This window comes from Callospermophilus lateralis, chromosome 11, assembly GCF_048772815.1.
Source record: "Callospermophilus lateralis isolate mCalLat2 chromosome 11, mCalLat2.hap1, whole genome shotgun sequence".
Lineage (NCBI taxonomy): Eukaryota > Metazoa > Chordata > Mammalia > Rodentia > Sciuridae > Callospermophilus > Callospermophilus lateralis.
In genome coordinates, this window is record NC_135315.1 from 69,622,327 (window position 1) to 69,641,220 (window position 18,894).

Consider the following 18,894-nt stretch of genomic DNA (forward strand, 5'->3'; position numbering starts at 1 on the left):
TCAGGGAAAACCTCGAGGGGATCCCTCTGAGTTCAGGAACTCCTCATCCTTCCCAGGGGAGCTGTGCTGGGCCTGTCCACCTCAGGTTTCCAAGTTGAGTGACATCCGGGTCCCACAGGAGGCAGGAGGATGGGCTTTGGTAGCTGCCTTAGAAAGTCCTCTCTCCTAAGGGGGGACAAGACTTCCTGTCCATGATGAGCCAGTTGATGAAGCCAAAGAAGACAGAGATCACAGGGAGGACACGTGGTGAAGCCTGAGCCCAGAGCCAAGTTGAGGCCCTGCCTCTGAACTGCTCCCAGCTCTGAGCAACCCCACTACATGTCCCTGAGTCTTCACTCCCTTTAGAATCCATGGCCATACTGTGAGCTCTGGCCCTGCTGAGGTCAGCATCTGCTTCCTTTGAGGTCCCAGAAAGGTGCCCACTTTGACACCAGGCAGTGGGTCTCCCTTGCTCCTTTGTAGACTTATTTTTTTTTATGCCGGTGACTGAACTTGGGGGCCCTCGACCACTGAGTCCCGTCTCAACACTTTTATTTTTTATTTAGAGATAGGGCCTGGCTGAGTTGCTTAGGCCCTTACTAGGTTACTAAGACTGACCTCCAACTTGTGATCCTCCTGCCTCAGCCTCCTCGGCTGCTGGGATGACAGATGGTTGCCACCATGCCCGGCTCCTCCCCAATTTTATGTCCTTTTCTGGCCCATTACCACTTAATTTCCTGAAAACATAAGTTCAACATGAATCTACTGTTTGCCTTGAGGCCTCACAGCAGCCTAAGCTCCTCCATGAGTGGCCAAGAGCAGATCTGTCTCTGAACTCGGTTTTGACAGCCCTGCATCATGGCTCTGGATGAGGACAGGCCTCAAATCTCCGTTCTTTGGGAACAGCTCCATCCTGATGACAGGAGCACTGGTTTGGAAGGTGAGGACTGGGACCTGAGGTGAGTCTGCTGTTCTGCAGGGGATGATGGTTCTGGGGCTGAGGCTGGGCCTGCTCTGACCCTCCTTGCTCAAGTTTCCTGGGGAGAGGATTCCAACTGCACTTGATGGAAAGTTAATGAACCTGAGCATTGTCACACAGGGCCCCCACAAGGGCTTCTTGACTAAGTGCAGCAGAGGAGAATTTGCATATGAAAGCACATCTCCCTGGGGCTCCCAAGTGGGGTGTCTTGGCATCAGGCTTCGGGCTAGAAGGGGAAGCTCCTGGCTAGAAGGGGCAACTCCTGGATACTTCACCCCACACAGCTCCTTGGAAGGTTTTTTGTGGCATTTGGGGGCAATCATGCCTGTTTTCTTTTTTTTTTTTAGATGAGGGTACAGGGATTCAACTCAGGGAATGTTGACGCCTGAGCACCAGCCCCAGCCCTATTCTGTATTGTATTCAGAGACAGGGTCTCAACTGAGTTGCTCAAGGTCTTACTAAGTTGCTGAGGCTGGCCTCTAATTTGAGATCCTCCGGCCTCAACCTCCCAGGCTGCTGAGGTTATAGGCATGTGCCACCACACCTGGCATGATTCTTGTTTTCAAATGATGACACCAAACCTGGAATGGGTCCAGAACCAGCCTGGGGTCAGAGAGCCAGTAGGAGAACCAGGCTGCAGGGTTGGGTCTGGAGGGAATTGAGGTGTGGAGTAGAGAGCAGGTGACATTTCCCCCACTGGTTGGGACCCTGTCCGAGGCGAGATCAACAAGGTGGTGAAGAAGTACATCAACCTGGGTGTGTCCTAGCTGGTTCCGAGCTCTGGAATCTTCCATTGCCCCCATCATGATCTTTGCCTCCAACCTAGGCAACCGTGTTATCAGGTAGGTGCTGCCAACTGTCCCTGCTCCCTGGGTCCGTCCCCACCCATGACATCAAAAGTCAGGATGGGATGAAGGGAGTACATGTTGCCCCTGGGAGGAGACAGCAGAGGGACTGAAGGCTGCAGCTGCCCTGTCCCTGATGGTCAGGGTCTCCACGGGCCTCTGAGACTCAACATTCCTGTGGGTAGCAAAGGCCTGAGGAGATAGGGTCACTTTGGTGACCTGAGTGTCTGCTCCCTCACACTGGCTCCCAGAGATCAGCAGAGCTGGCTCCATCTTTAATGAGGACACTGAATGACATCGCACATTGTCCCTTGTCATAGGTGCGAACACAGACGCTGGGCTTAGAAGAAAAATCTCTATTTGGGGGATAAGAACCCAAGGCCTGTGGAGGGCCTCAGAGCTGAGAGGATCATACCAGACGAAGTCACTGGCTCCACCCAGTGTTCCCACTGGGAGAAAGACCCTGGGCTGCTGTCCCAGGGTTGCACTGAAGGGAGGGAGCAGCGACCTCCCTCGGTCCTAGGCCTCAGGAAAGCAGAGCCAGGGAAGGAGGGCAGCAGCCACCCCTCTCCCCGCTCACCCATTGATCAGCATGGTGCCTTGTTCCCTCCCAAGGGCGATTCACAAAACTGCCACCTCCCACTTAGAGGACGTGACTGGGCTGCCGGGTACAGAGGGCCTCTGTCGCCCTCATCACCATGGTAGGCCGTGATCAATAGGCGATGCCATAAGATGGACCAGTGGGCCCCCACCAATTGTCCACTCTGTCCCCTCTATCACCATCACCATTACGCCGGCTCCTGCACCAGGCTCACATAAGGACCAGAGGGACCTCAGCAGGGATGGGGGCAGGAGTGCAGTGACAACCAGGGAGGTTTCCCGACATCACCCCTGCCTGCAACAGACAGCCTCTAGGGCCACCATCATTGTCCCTTGGGGACCCCTTTCCAACTGTCCCAGTCATTGGAGAACCCCAGAACTGAGCTGGGTGCCTGTCATCCCCCGCTGAAGGCTGAGGCTGGAGGATGGCAAATTTGAGGCCAGCCTCTGAGCTTAGCAAGACCCTGTCTTAAAAGTCAAAATGGGCTGGGATGTGCATTTGAGGCCAGCGCCCTTAGGTTCAGTTCAGTTCCAAAACCAGGGGCCAATCCCACACCCAAGGCACCTGCGCTCGGCAGCCTAGGGGCAGCTCAGGCCTCCAGCCGCCTGCACTCTTCAATCTAAGAACTCAGGAGGCGGTGGCGATGGCAACAAGCTGCCAGGGTCCCAGGGCTCCCGCGCACCCCACCTGACTCTGACACATTCCTCCAGCGACCAGGGAGACCCCTGAGGTGACCTGTCCCCTGGGCAGCATCCCTGAAAACCAGCGGCTCCAGTCGCCCAGAGCCCAGCGCAAACAGCAGGGGGCCACGGAGTTCGAGGGCGGCCTTCAGTGGCAGCGCCAGGAGGGGGACAGCCACACCCTCCCTAGAGGAGCCCACCTGCGAGCAGGGACGAGGTGCAGACTTTGGCCAGGTCGTCTGGTCCTCACAAGACCTGAAATGGAGATGCGCTGTCACCTCCTCGCAGTTCCTGGGGGCTCCGCTGTCGCCTCAAAGTGAAGCATGGCCAGTAAACCAGGAGGCTGCAGCATCCCCTCAGGACACACTTGCACAGTGCAGTCCTGGCTCCGCCTACATCCCCGCCCATGCCCCCCCCAGGGACGTAGCCTCGCTCCCCCTGCCCCTGCACTGCCTAAGCCCCGTCCACCTACCCCCTGGAACATAGCCACGCTCCCGTTTCTGCACTACCCATTCCCAGCCCCTGGGTCTGGCCACTTCTCCTGCACAGACCACTCCTTATCCCTGGGGCGTGGCCCAGCTCACCCAGCTTTTTTGTCGCCTGCTCCCCATCAGGAGAGGAGCAGATCTTGGGGAGGCGCCCAAGGGGGAGACATCTGGGAAAGCTAAGCCTGCAGTAGTTGTTCGCTGGCATAGGGGAGGGGGACTGCTTGGAAATCCTGAAGGAGCCTGGTGCGGTGGGGTGTGTCTGTCATCCCAGTGCCTCAGGAGGCTGAGGCAGGAGGCTCGCCAGGTGGAGGAGATCCTCAGCAATTCATCCAGGCCCTGTCTCTAAAAGGCTGGGACAGTCGGCGGGTAGGCACTCCTGGGTTCAGTCCCTAGGACCACAACCCAGGAAGGCAGAGAGGGGTTCTCAGTGGAAGTTGCCCCACAGTGCCCATCCTCGGACTCTGGTCCCTGACCACAAGCTCCCCAGGCCTCCTCTCTGGAGACCCCCAAACCAGATCAAGGTGTCTGTCTGACATTGGCTTTGAGACTTAGCAAGTGCAAGGCTGAAAACTCGCTATTGAGTCCGAGACCCACCATAAGGCGCTCCCTGTCATCCCATCAACCTCTGCACTGTCCATGCCACTTCCAATTTCCTGCATTTTGGAACTGCAAATGCAATATTTTAGTCCCTGAAAACTTCAGGATACATGTCATCACCCAGTGTTCAGCATATTCTTTTTAATTGGTAGTGACTGGAGATTTAGCCAGGGGTGGCAGATCACAGAACCACATCCCAGCCCTATTATTTGAGACAGGGTTTTTCTAAGTTGCTGAGGCTGGCCTTGAACTTGCAATTCTCCTTCCTCAGCCTCCCAAGTCACTGGGATTAAAGGCTCTCGCCATGGGGCTGGGGTTAAGAACGCTCTTGTCCAAGTCTTTGTAGGCACAATTCTTTTTAGAATTGAGCAGAGAGGTGCATGTGTCATTTTTTTTAGCCCCCCGTTTTCTCCTGACCTGCATTAGAAATGAGGAAAGCATGCCCTGACTAGGACGAGCCAAGAGAGGCTAAGGTCAACTGGCTGCCCACACCCAGCCCTCCATCGCTGGAGGACAATCAGACGTGCCAGGGAGACCAGTCAAAGCAGGAACTCATTTAATGAGTAAGTACACACAGCTAATATATTGCACAGGAGCCAATCAGGATAAAGGTCAGAGGGGTGGAGTGAGTTCACATGTCCACCCATCCCATGGTCTGTAAGAGAAGGCACGAGATGTCCATGGGAGCGAAAGATTCCTGGACCTTCCTGGAGGTGGTCTGTTTTTTCCGTCACTACCCAGATCACTGCCTCCTGGCTGATTGCCAGGCACCATCCCAGTCACGTGTGCAGCCCCAAGACAGGAAGCATGCATCAAGTCATGCCCTAGAGGCATGCACATGTACTGGCCTCATGGAAACTACTAGACCTTTCCTGATTTTGGACTATTTGCTTCTCATCCAGGCTTTAATGCTTCTAGAATGGACAGATGGGTGATGTGGCCCCAGAAGTTTTGGGGCAAGGAGTGAGGTGGGTTTGGACGTAGTTAGGACACCCCTGTGAGCCTCCAAGGAGACACATCAGTGGGTGTGGTGGGTGCTGAAGCTCGGGTCAGTGTTTGATGGCCCTTGGATTATGGCCCTTGGATGGTGCTACATGCTCAGGCACCGGCCCTCATCAGGAAGATTTGCGCTTCCCTGGGCCACCCACCCGGAGGCTGGGACTGGAGGCTCATGCGAATTATGCTCCTGAGGACCAGGCCAGGCCAGAGTGCAGGTGGGGGTCAGCGGTGGAGGGAGAGATAGGAAGGAAACGAAGGGAATGGGAGCCAGTGGTGGCTGTTGATGCCACCAGGACCCCTCATTCCAGGCTTCCAGCAGGTTCCTGCAGGCAGGGGCCTGGGGTAGGCAGAGCCTGGATCTTGGTCTCCCAGCTGCCTCCTGGCCTCCTACTGCTCTGGGCCTTACTTTCTTCACCTGTAAAATGGGGACGAGCTGCTTCCTCAGGGCCTTCATGATTGAAAAGGGACCTCATGGAGGAAGTGGTGAGCAGAGTCTGCCCCAAGGGGCAAGAACCACATGGCCACCGAAATTGGTGGCAGACACTAGGGGGGTTTGAATGCAGGGCCTGAGCCCAAGTCCATCCCCCCACAAAATCTACTTTCTGTCTAACCCTGGGCTCCATCTGGTCTGCTCTGAGGCAGGTTGGAGGTGGCCCCAGGCACAGCCCCAAGTCCCAAGGGTAGAGAAAAAAGGCCCAGCCCTTCCTGGGGCAGGAGGTTCCTGACTTGGGGTCTTGGTTTTTCCCTGTATCAGGGACTAAACCCCAGGGCTGCTGGACCACGGAGGCCCACCCCAGCCCTTTTATATTTAGACACAGGGACTCGTGAGTTGCTGAGGCCTCACAAAATTGTTGAGTCTGGCCTCCAACTCATGATCCTCCTGCCTCAGCCTCCAGAGTCATTGGGATGCAGGCATATGCACAAAGGGACGCTACCAGCAGGAGGAAGGCCAGGCTGTAGGCCAGCACATCTCTGAGGATGAGCCTAAGCAGAAACGAGACCTGAACCAGCAGTTTGTAAAAGTTGCCTTTATTTATCATTTATTTATTATATCTCAGCTATGCCATTTTTGCGTCCACAGTGCCAGTCCCCTGGAAGCTGGGTCAGTCCCTGCCCACCTACCCACTCTGATCACTGCCCACAGGCTGGAAGCCCAGGCCACATGGGGCCAGCATGAATGCAAGCTCCTCTGAGGTCTGGCACTCTCGAGCCATAGCCCGGAATCCAGGGACTGGGCCTGCCTGCCAGAAGCCATGGAGTCCCCAGGGGTGGCCTTGGAGGCCCTACCCTCTAACGGGAGCAGGAGAGGTATGGTGGAGGCCCCTGTGGGCTGGGTGGTGGCTGGTGATCAGGCTGCCCTGCTGGGGACTGGATCTAGACAAGGCCACATGGGAGAAAGGCAGGGCCAGGGCCCCTCTGGTTCTTGTCTCAGGTCTCTGGGGACAGTGTGTGCCACCTTTATTGATCTATGACAGAGCCCATGCAGAATTGGGGCACCCTCCCAAAGGAGCCTGCAGCTGAGTTTGAGAGGGGCTGCTGAGAATTCCAGAAAAGTCCTCAGCTTCATGGTCTACGTCACCTGTCACCAGAGACATCATTGTCTTTCTGTCTCAGACACCAGAGCATCTTCCCAGGGAAACCAAGCCCCTGACCCTGTGCTCAGGCCCTGAGCCTGAACCTTCCCTCCTGGCCTCCGAGTGCAGTGGAGGCTAAATGTGGTGGTGGCCGAGAGAGCTGGTGGCATCTTGCTGTCCCCTTACTTGCATTTGGTCCCTAAGTACAGACAGAACATTCTAAAAACACAGGGAGAGACAGAAGATGTCCCTTCCCAGGGGAGGGGGGCAGCTAAGCAGTGAGGACACTGCATGGACTTGAATCTGGACAAGTGGACATGGTGGGGTGGTCCCCTGAGGGCACCAAGCTTGGCCAGGCGAGGGTGGAGGTAGCAACCCCAGGCCTCCCCCGGAAGAGGACAAAGCTGCCTGGCCACAAGGTGGCCATGAGGTGGCAGGGATGGCAGTCCTGGCTCTGCCCCAGCATGAGGCCCATCTGGACACTTGGTGGGAGAGCAGCTGCCCACGGCTGGGCAGGGAGCTGTGTCGTCCTGGGCCCAGAGGACCCAATGCCCCCCACAAGAACAGTCTGCACCCAGAGAGTGCCATGGCTGGTGACAATGGAGACATGCTGGTGACGCTGTCCATGTCCCTAGAGGAAATTCGACCAGACACCCGACCAACCTAAGGCCACACACAGAGACTTTGTGCTTTTAACCAGAGTCAAAAAGCCACCTTTGTGGGAACCAGTGACGCCATGGTGGCTGCACACATCACTGAGGGGCGGGGGAGTGGTGGCCAAAACCAAAGTCAGACAGAAAATGGGGACAGTGCTTCCCATTCCTGTCATGGTTGCAGCTGCCAAAGCCAGAAGGAGAAGAGAGGCCCCGCTGAGGGTGGCCGCCCCATGGTGGAGAGGAGGGGCAGATGTCAGCCAGACGATGGTGTCCCCAAGCACCACAGCACCGCTGCCCCCAGCCACCACTGCCTTCCGAGGCACTGCCCGGTGTCCTCACTGGTCCTCAGGTAGGCGTAGCTCTCAGAAGAGCAGGGTGCCTATGCTGCCTACCTCGCTCGGCTCCTTGATGAAGATCTCAAAGGACTGGGAGATGTTGGTGACTGCCAACAGAATCCCCGACACCCAGGAAGGCAGCCAGGACCGAGAGGCCCCAAGTCACAGGCCTCCAGAGGCCACCGCCATGGGGATGTACCTGGGGGAGGGCAGGTGGTCAGTCCTGGGCCACCACAGAGCCCTCAAGCTGGCCACTAGGCTTGCCTATGACTCAGCCCAGAACCTCAGGAGGCCCCAGCACCTCCCTGAAGCATCATCTACTAACTCCCCTTGCACCCCACTAATGCTACATGACTGAATCCCTGCTATGGGACTGTGACTAGTCCAAACTGAAAGACTGCCAGGTGCAGTGGTCCACACCTCTCATCCCAGTAACTCGAATGGCTGAGGCAGGAGGATCACAAGGTGGAGGCCAGCCTCAGCTACTTTACAAAGCCCTAAGCAGCTCAGTGAAACCCTGTCTCTAAATAAAATATAAAAAGGGCTGTGGATGGGAATCAGTGGTCAAGTGACCCTGGGTTTGGTCCTCAGTAAGGTGGCTGGGGACTGGGCACGAAACTCAAATGCTTAAGATGTCTCTCGAAATGGCCACTGTCCCTACCAAGGATTGGAAAGCAACCTAGAATTTGCAACTGTGGCTTTTCCCTTGGTTGCTTCTTTCAGGAAAGGTCAAGAAGTGAGAACCCACAGGACAACCTGGGCTGCCACCTGACTTTGTAGACACAGTCCTTCTCACTGTGGTTGCTGCCGAGTGGCAGAGGAAGAGCTAAGAAAATGGCAGAGGGTACCCGGGAGGCCAGGGGCAGCCCTCAATCCAGGACGAGGCAGCTGCAGCGGATGCTCCTCCTGCCCTGGGCACCTGCACCCTGGGGCCTCTCCAACCCTCCTCTCCACCCCAAGGTGACAGCCACACAGGCCACCTGGCCATTGCCCAGCTGCTCTCTGGCCTCCTCTCTGCCATAGCCTTGTCTGCTGGAACTGACCTCCCCACTTCAAACACCACCAGCCCTCTGCGGCTCTCCTGGCCTCTTAGCCACATCCACCATCTGTCTTTTTTCAGTCTTGGGAATTGAAACCAGGGATGCTCCACCCCTGAGCCCCATCCCCAGTCCCTTTTTTGTATTTTATTTAGAGATATGGGTCTCACTGAGTTTCTTAGGGCCTTACTAGGTTGCTAAGGTTTGCCTCCACCTTGCCATCCTCCTGCCTTGGCCTCCAGGCGTGCCACAGAGTCTAGCACTTCCAGTTCACGTCTATCTGGAGCCCCACTCTATGCTCAAAACCTGGGCATATGCTCCTGGATGCCTAGGGCAACATCTCACCAGCATGAGCAGAGGTGAGTCTCCCCTGCTGCCAGTACTATCCCTACAGAGCCCCATGCTGGGTCACCAGGCTGCATGCTCCTGGATCCCTGCTGAGGGTGGCAGGCATCTTTTTCCATGTCTCCCAGTATCCAGCACTTAGCAGGTTCCATGAATATCCAATGACACAGGGACCTTGCCTACCCTGTTATCCAAGAATGAGACTCATGGACACGGGAGACCCCAATACCCACTGGTGTTCGAGGCCCGGGAGCCACATATGCTGACTGGGGGTGCGTACTGCACTCGTTGGTTGAGATCATGCACCATGGATGTCTCCCGGTGGCCCCCGCATCACCATCTGCTTCTCCTTTAGCTGCTTGGCCACCTGCATGATGCTCAAAGCAGAGGATGGGCTTAGAGGTGGGTTCAGAGGGAAAGATCTCAAGCTGCTCTTTCTGCAGCTCTATGTCTTTACACGGACTTTAAAAATGCCCTAAGGGCCAGGGGTGCACCACTGTCATTCCAGCATCTTAAGAGACTGAGGCAGGAGGATCACAAGTTGGAGTCCATCCTCAGCCACTTAGCAAGGCCCTTAGCAGCTCAGTGAGACCCTGTCTCCAGATGAAATCTAACAAGTGCTGGGAGGTGGCTCAGGGATTAAGTTTCCCTGGGCCAACACGGTGCCGTAAAGAGAAGACCAGACAAGGTATGATTTTCCACTCTAGCTTCAGGTTCTCAGACCTGCTGCTGATGGCTGAGCTCTATCCATCTGTCCTTAATGCTCTGAACTGTCTCACCATGGTGGGTGGCCCATCTGCGTGTCACAAACCACCACTGGACAAAGCAACAAGCCGAGTGACACTTTAAGAATGTCCTCTTTAGAGAGGAGTCCGAGATCTCGACCCAGGTCTTAGAGTAGAAGGTGCAGGAGCCCAGCATGAACACGAGGTACACTACCACATGGACAGGGTCCTCCAACACAGAGCCAAAGGACTCCGGTGGAGACAGGTAGTAACACATGCCACCAACTGGGTAGGCATGGGCGGGGCCTCCAGAAGACATGTCTTGGGAAGAAGGAACAGAAAGTCTGGGACGCTGCGTATACTAAACCTGAGCTTCGAGATGAACCCAGAGCAGATGGAAGACTGTGATTGCAGCCAGGCACAATGACACACACCTGTCACCCCTAAGATCAGGAGCCTGAGGCAGGAGGATGGCAAGTTGGAGGCCAGCCTCGGCAACTTAGAAAGGCCCTAAGCAGCTCAGTGAGACCCTGACTCTAAATAGGGCTGGAACAGGGTTCAGGGGTCAAGGGCCGCTGGGTTCTGTCCCTGTTACAAAAAAAGTCCTGCAAAGAAATTGGGAAACGACACAGGGGAGGAGATCTATGGGTGAGACACTTGCTCAGGAGCAAGATGCACAGATGCTGAGCAGTGCCACTTGCTCTGTGGCCAGGAGAGGCTCCTTGGGAACATCTGATTGACAGACCAGGTACCCAACAGGGTGACAAGCAGGTGTATGCTGAAGCAGGCTGACAGCATCTGGGAGATGATGTAGAGGTGGGGACCAGGGTGGAGAGCAGGACAATTGGGACATGGGAGGTGAAGAAGAGCTCGATGGGGTAGGTGTGGTACTGGCCCTGGTAGCACGCAGTCTTGATGGGCAGGTCCACCCAGCAGCCCCAAGGACAGAGAACAGGGCGCCCTTCACTGCCTTGCTGCCCCTTGTGGTTCAGAGACACAAGAGGTGGTACCAGCTCTTGGGAACTGACTTCTGATAGTGCTGTAGAGCACCTGCCCCTTCCCTCACTCCCACTGTGCTTGGGGGCACACTCAGAAAAAAAACAAACAGAAAAACTGGTTTCAAAATGTACAAAAGTCCACTCTATGGCCATTCATATCTAAACAGAAAAAAAAAAAAAACAATTATACTGAAGCCAGAGACAGTGGCACAGGCCTGTCATCACCATCAACCATCAACTCTGGAGGAGGAGGCAGGAGGACTGCAAATTGGAGGCCAGCCTCAGCAACTCAGCAAGACTATCTCTAAATAAAATATAAAAAGGGCTGGGGACAGGGCTCAGGGGTGAAGTGCCCCTGGGTTCCATCCCTGTCACCAAAAAATAAAGAACAAGAAATGCAGACTTCCTGTGCTTACGCTGAACACACCTGGAAATGGATGACCACAGCAAAGACAAAGATGGAGGTGATGAGGTTCCTGAGGTCAGGGAGATTCTGGCGGTAGAAAGCCTCTCTAAGGGCTCGGACTTTGTCTGTGCACATGGCCCAGAGATGGAACAGTGTAAAGATGGCACCCTCCAATTCCATGCCTGTTGGCAGAGGAGGACACAAACGTGAAGGGAAGAACAAGGGGCTGGACTCCGCTGGGTCTTAGGCCTCCTCCTAGCCAAAGCAGAGGCAGGAGAACAGAATCATCCAGGAGACTCAGCCAGGAGACTCACGGCACCCACAGTCATGGGGTCATGGTCTGGAATTTTTTGGCACCAGGTGTGGAACCCAGGGGCCCTCGGCCACTGAACCTCACCCCCAGCCTATTTGTATTTCATTCACAGACAGCATCTTGCTGAGTTCCTGAGGCCTTGTTGTTGCTGACGCTGGCCTCCAAGTTGAGATCCTCCTGCCTAAGCCTCAGCAATAGGCAGAAAGGGGCCTGGCCTGAGGAACAGGCAACAGACCAGCCAGGGACACTGCAGCACAGGGCGCCAAGGTCCGGGCACTTCAGAAATGGCCTGAGCCTGACTTTTGGATAAAAGCTCAGTGGGAAAAACTGTCACCATGACCCCTGCTGTCAGGTCAGTACTTCCCTTGATGTAGAGTCTGTGGGCAGAGTGGCTAATGGCTGGGGACTCAGATGTCCCAGTCTCTCCCTGGGACAGCATTTTCCTGTCACCCCAGAGTTGGGACAGGAGGACTCTCATCACCTTCTAGATGGCCACTCAGATGGGCCATCTGTCCTGAAGACCACATGGACGGGATGTCTGTGACAGAAATATTTTCCTAGCTTTCCCTGGCCCCTGGCATCCCCATGGTGGTCTTCTGACAGCCCCTCTCCCTACTGCCTCTGGCTGTGTGGGACAACCACTGATGTCCCTGTGGTTGAGAATCTGGAGACATAAAAGCTTGAGCATTTTGTAAAGGAGGAAGTTCTGCAATCCCAGGGAGAGAAGACAGGGACTTGTCCTGGCTCCTCTTGCCACCAGTGACCTCTCTGAACTTCCCTCACTTGCTCCGCTGAGCCAGGTGCTAACCCTCAGACACACCAGCTCATCTCTGCCCCAGGCCTTTGCACCTGCCAGGTTCTCTAGATGGACCTGTAACACTCTTCCCCAGTCATCCCATCTTCCTTCCCTGCTCTAATCTGACCAGGGGCCCTGGGATGACACTGATCCTCACATGTCTTATGTTATAACCCTTTGTATTCTTAGCACCCACAGAAGCGCCTGGTTCTTAACAGCACCTGCCTCACAAGTGTCTGGAATGAAAGCTGGGTGACAGCAATGGCAGAGTGAGGGCCTTAGGAGCTTTTTGAATGTTTCATGTGGTAATTTTTTGCAAGTCACTACCCGCTGATCTGTGGGAACTGGGTTGTTTCATGTGCTAGTGTCTCCCAAGCACAAGAGCCATGTCCTGTCAGTATTGTCCACTTCCCTCCCAGCCTGGACTGTCCTCCACCTCATGGAAGAGGTGGAGGACATGTTGCAAGCTGAGCTGTGGTGGAACTCCTGGTAACAGGTGGCCCTTACAGCTTCAAGCTACCTGTGTCTGCTCCACCCTCTTCTTGCCCGTCCTGGGGGTGTCCCCATAGCTCCACCATTTTGGCTCCTTTCAGCACAACTCAAAGCCCCCTAGGTAGCCACTCTGCCCCACCCAGGTCCCAGAAGTGGCTAAGGGCAGCCACCTCCACGTCTAGGTTCTCTGTGGCCTTTATCTCTCACTAAGTCCTAAGGCCCTCACTCTGATGTCACACTGGCTGGCTCAGGCTGGATGGCTGTGCCACTTCCCCAGCCATTTTCTCAGCCTGTCTCCCAGGGACAGCAAACCATTCCTTTCAAAACTGTCCCCTCACTCACCATCCTGCTCCAGAGCAAAGTGATCCTCTGACTGGCTGACACAGCCCATGCCTTCGCTGACTGGCCCCCAGTGGCCACCACGGCTCCCAATCCTTTCAAAACAGGCACCCGCAAAGCCAGAAGATCTTGGAAGACACCCCGACTCCTACCCAGCTGGGTATCCATGGCTGGGGCCCAGCTGATTTGCACCCCCAGATACTGAATTCACCTTAGATTTTCTGAAATTCAAGGAAGAGTCAGGTGTCACTTTTCCTACTCTTCTGTAAGTGTCCTTGACCCTCCTTCCCAAGGTCCAGTCTTTCCCATGGGATCCCTCAGGCACCCTTCAGGGACCCGTCTGCAGTTTCCTCAATTTGATGACGTGGCACTGGAGGCCAAGAACCAGCTCCACAGTCAATTCCAAGAAAACACTAAAATGCACACAAATATTTTCCATAAGAGACTTCCCAGCAAATAACAGATTCAGGTTCAGAGGCCAAAAGAAAAAGAAAAAAAAAAAAGACAATTTCCCTCTCCTAAGAAGTCTCACATGTTTTGCAATTTTTATTTAATTAAGATTCGTAAGCCAGGTGTCCTGGTACATGCATGTAATCCCAGTGGATCTGGAGACTAAGGCAGGAGGATTGCAAATTGGAGACTAACCTCAGTCAAATTGGGGCTCTAAGCAACTCAGTGAGACCCTGTCTCAGAATAAAATAAAAAAAAGGGTCAAGGACAGGGCTCAGGGGTTAACTGTCCCTGAGTTAAATCCCAAGTGCCTTCCACCCCAAATTGGCAATACTGCAGATTGAACCCAGGAACAGTCATTCTACCCATGACTGTTTTGAGACAGGGTCTCATTTATTTGCCAAGGCTGTCCATGAACTTGTAATCATTGAACTAACTGCTCCTTGCCTGAACAAGTGTTTTGGTGTAGCAATTTCATTTTTAGAATCTTATTCACTAAGAACGATTGCTAAAATATGTGCAGATAATTGTCTGAGGATATTTACTTCCATGCTACCTGTGACTGAGAAAGGACTGAAATGTCCATCAGAAGACAATTGGCTAAAATCAACACTCCTTTATCCTTGCAGTGCAGGTTCCTGCTAAGAAATATGAGGCAGGATTACTCTGTGGCATGTTAACTGTCCTTAAAATATTCTTAAAAGAGGTGAAAGTTTAGATATCATTTTGAATGTAAGTATTATTTTTATTGTTATTGTTGTTGTTGTTGTTGTTGTTGTTGTTATTATTATTATTATTATTATTAGGTACTAGGAATTTAACCCAGGACAATTTAACCTCTGATCCCTTTCCCCAGCCCTTTTTATATTTTATTTAGAATCTCACTGAGTTGCTTAGGACCTCACTACGTTGCTGAGGCTGGCCTCCAACTTGTGATCCTCCTGCCTCAGCTTCCTGAGCTGCTGGGATGATTGGCTTGAGCCTCTCCACTCAGCTATATTTCTAAAACTTTGCACACTGAAAATTCAGAAGCAATGTTTCTGAAACAGACATTTTTCCCCAGAGGAATACTCTGCATGCATGAGGCACCTGCAGAGGTGCCCCCACGGGAGGCAGGGCCCTTACCTTGGTCAGTGTTGATGGTGGTGGGGTTGAAGGCCTTCCCCAGGATGTTTTCACAGATGTTGCTTGAAATGGAGAGGGAGAAGCCAGAGCCCACGTCATGCCCTTTCTAAAGAAGCTCATCTGAAAGGAGGACAAGCAAGCCCACCACAAAGAACTGAAGAATTCAAATAAATAAATTAATAAAAGTGGACTCTGCATTACTGGCCCCAGGGCCCTGGTTCCTTGTATCTTCAATGACTGGGCTCTCTGCCATGAAGGCCAAATAAGAGATCTTTCTCAATCTGCCTCACAGGTATTCAGAAGCCAAAGCCTGAGTCTTTCAATTCTCTATTTTTTTGTAAATCTATTTTTTAGTTGGAGGTGGACACAACATTTTTATTTTATTTTTATGGGTGCTGAGGATACAGCCCAAGGCCTCATGCATGCCAGGTGAGCCTCTACCACTGAGCCCCAGCCTCAGCCCCTACAATTTTTGATTGTTTCTTACTTGTTTTGGGGTTTGCAGGTGGACAGCTTGCCTTTATTGTTTTCAATATTTCTCATTGTAGATGGACACAGTGTCTTTATTTGATTGATTTCTTTTTGGGCGATGCCCAGCCTCCAACCCGGGGCCTCACCCTGCTCAGGCCAGTGCTTAGCCCTGAGCCCAGTCCTGAGCCTAGCCTGGCCCCAGCCCTGGCTGAGTACTGATGAGGAGGAAGAGGGACAGCAGAGTCTCTCAGGAAGCGGGGTGCGAGAGGGGGTTCACCTGAGTGGTGATCAGCAGGCAAATCCCAGCACCCATCTCTGAGGGGTCCCTGTCCATTCCCGTCATCACATCCATGATGGACTGTCAGATGGTGACGATCATTCCGAACACTAGAATCCCAAGAAAACCCTGAGCAGAGTGTGGCAGGAACACTGATGACAAATACTGACACTGCCCCCCAGGGACCTTGGTGAGGAGTGTCCAACTGTCACACATCAAAGCGCATGAGAACTCAGAGTTTTTCTAGTGAAAGCACCTTTGGACTTTTTTGTTGCTTTAGGGATTGAACCCAGGGCCTTGCGGATGGTAGGCAAGTGCTCTACTACACCTCAGCCCAGTTATCCTAAATTCTTTTTTTAAAAAATGATCTTGAATTTTTAAGATGGAAAAACATTTTAAAAAATTGTCAAGGGTAAGGAGAAAACTTCTGGGGCTGTAGCTCAGTGGTAGATGCACTGAGTTCCATTTCCTGGTCTGTAAAAAATTAATACTAAAAACAAAGAGAGAAAGAGAAAAACACCAAATATGGGCTTTAGAAAAATAATGCAATTTTTTTTTTGGTTTGTTTGTTTTGCTTTTGGTACCGGGGATGGAACTCAGGGGCACTCACCCACTGAGCCCCATCCCCAGCCCTATTTTGTGTTTTATTTAGAGACAGGGTCTCACTGAGCTGCTTAGCTCCTCGCTGTTGCTGAGGCTGGCTTTGAACTTACAATCTTCCTGAATCAGTCTCCTGAGCTGCTGGGATTAGAGCCGTCACCACTGCCCTAAGCCAAGTATATGTTAAAATGTCCAAAATAAAAATTAGAAAAAGAAAACCACTTATTAGTGCTTTAGAAAATAATGCATTAATTTAAGGCATTGAATAATAAATGCATTACTTAATATTTAATAATGCATTACTTAATTCATTAATGATTAATGCATTAATACATAAATATATTTTACAATCTTGATTTGTGTCTGAAACTCACAAATTTAAGTTAGAAGGATTTCTCACTCAATTATTTAACCTTCTAACTTAAGATCTCTAAGGCATGCTGTATGGAAGATGGTAGAGTAGAAAAATGTAAATATTGTTTTCTAAATAATACATTCCAATTAACAGAGGCTAGGCTTGTCTGACTCTGAGGCTGGCCCCCATTATTGAGTCTGCCTATCATTTGATATGGCCTATACTGAGACTGCAGAAGTATTATCTAAATTTCTTCCATATCACAAAACTAATCAATAGCAGAGCTGGACTGAGAGGATCACCTTTCTGCTCATTAAATCCTTTTAAGTACAGAAGAAAAATAGCACTTGCTAAATAACTACCATGCACTAGGCACTATGAGAGTGATTATTCAATTTAATCCTCTTCTTTTTTTAGTACTGAGGACTGAGCGGAAGTGCTTCACCCCAAGACCCATCCCCAGCCATTTTTTAATTTTATTTAGAGACAGGGTCTCACTAATTTGCTTAGGGCCTCGCTAAGTTGCTGAGGCTGGCCTCCAACTGGCAATCCTCCTGCCTCAGCCTCCAGAGCTTCTGCAATTACAGGCATATTCCACAGCACCTGGCTTTGATTTAATTTTTATGTCAGCTCTGAAGTAGATGTCACCTCCTTCGTGAGGTTCAGAAATCACGGCTGGTGAAGGGTTGCCCTCCATGTCCTGATCCTTCAAGTCCATCCTCTGGGCATTCCTGCCTTCCCCTTCCCTTCCTGGCCTTCCCCCATACCCAGCACCTCCCAGAAGTGCTCTCTCACTAACAGGCCATGGAGCATCTACACTGTCAGCAGGCCAAGCACACAGGGCAAACTGGGCTGTTTTAATGCCCGCAATTTTAGAGCCAATTCAAATTCTCAACTAGACACCAGAACTGTACCCATTATCTTTCTTACACTTCTGGGCTCTTTTGAAGAGGGCTTGGTCTTTTGGGGTGTCACCAATTTCAATCATCTTGGCTGACGCATGATGAGGCCCAAGGTGACCATTGCAGAGATACCCAGCTCCTTGAGTGTGCCTAAGGAAAGGGGCAGCCACAAAGCCCCTGTGAGCTCAGGAAAGCAAGACATCGTTTAATAAAATGAACCTACAGAATTGCATGTGACCCCTTCTCCACATTGGATGGGCTTCAGGATGCTGGCAGCAATTATAGAATAACTCCCCAAAACCAAATATTAGAACAAACTGAGTTGAGCCTGCCAGACCCCATGTCATTCTGTTTGGAAATTCACATACCCCTCAACAGCCTGCTGCATTCTCATCCCCATGGACAGATCCATTCTGGCTGGACAGAGGTCAGAGAGGCCCATCCTTCATCAGTTCATAAAACTAGAGAACATACCAATCATTTCCTGAGTCTACATACGGGGCTGGCACAATTGGATCTAGTGGAGAATCAACCTTCCCTTTCCATCATGTTCAGATGAGCTCTGATTCTGAGTGTCTGGAACCTCATTGGAACCCCATTTTTAAACTGTGTCCATCAAATGCACCATCAACATACACAAGAAAATCATTTCCAGACCCACAGCTGACTTGCTAGAGTCATCCCTCCACTTTCACTCATGGTTTTTATCCATATATTTCACCTGTAGATATGAAAAAGATGCAGCTGCAAAACCACTGGAAAGTTTTTGAGAATGTTCTAGGTGGACTCGCCATCTCATTTCAGAGATTTCAAACACTCTAGTTTTTTCAAGTTTTCAGAAATTTTCAAGCAGAGACTTATCTTACTCTTCCAGGTTTTGTATTGCATTCAAATCCAACTCCAAAGAAGATGATGTTTCCCAGGCTGAATACACCATTGATTAAGCTGTTCGAGGTGGCACATGAAGACTTTCCAGGCCATGCAGCTGCACATTCTCTGAGCTTCACAGTAAGTCTGTCATTCAACTAAATGGTTCAGGTCCAGCAGAGAAGAGGCAGAGTGAATCTGAGCCTCCCTCTGTTGGAGGCCAGAATCCCACACATCCAGTAGAAAGGGTCTGCAGAATCTGAGGCCATAATACCAAACAGAAGATCTGAAAACAAGCAGAAACCAAAGGAGTGGCACGTGTGTCCCCTCTCTCTCCCCTGCCCCAATGCCAGCACAGGAGATTGGATTGACCTGATAGCAGATTAAGAAGATGAAGAAGGGGATGGCCATCCACAGTACCTTCTCCTTCAACTGGATCTGCAGAAGAGCCAGAATCAGAAGACATGAAGTTTCGCAGTAAGTCAATAAAAATGATCCCAAAGACCCTTTCCTCTGATCACCAAGGAAGGCCAAGGAGGGCTTGGGCCACAGCTCCATGGGGAAGCACATGCCTAGCATGCATGATGCTCTGGGTTCAGTCTCCAGCAGACAACCTTCCCCCAAAAAGAGAAGAAGCCAAACCATGCACCAAGCAGAGTCCTA

The 18,894-nt window shown here is 52.0% G+C and overlaps 1 pseudogene; it reads right to left on the reverse strand.

Moving 5' to 3' along the window:
• Positions 1–7,760: 7,760 nt before the first annotated feature.
• LOC143410250 (protein transport protein Sec61 subunit alpha-like) lies at positions 7,761–18,666 on the reverse strand (annotated as a pseudogene).
• Between the last annotated feature and the right edge of the window lie 228 nt (positions 18,667–18,894).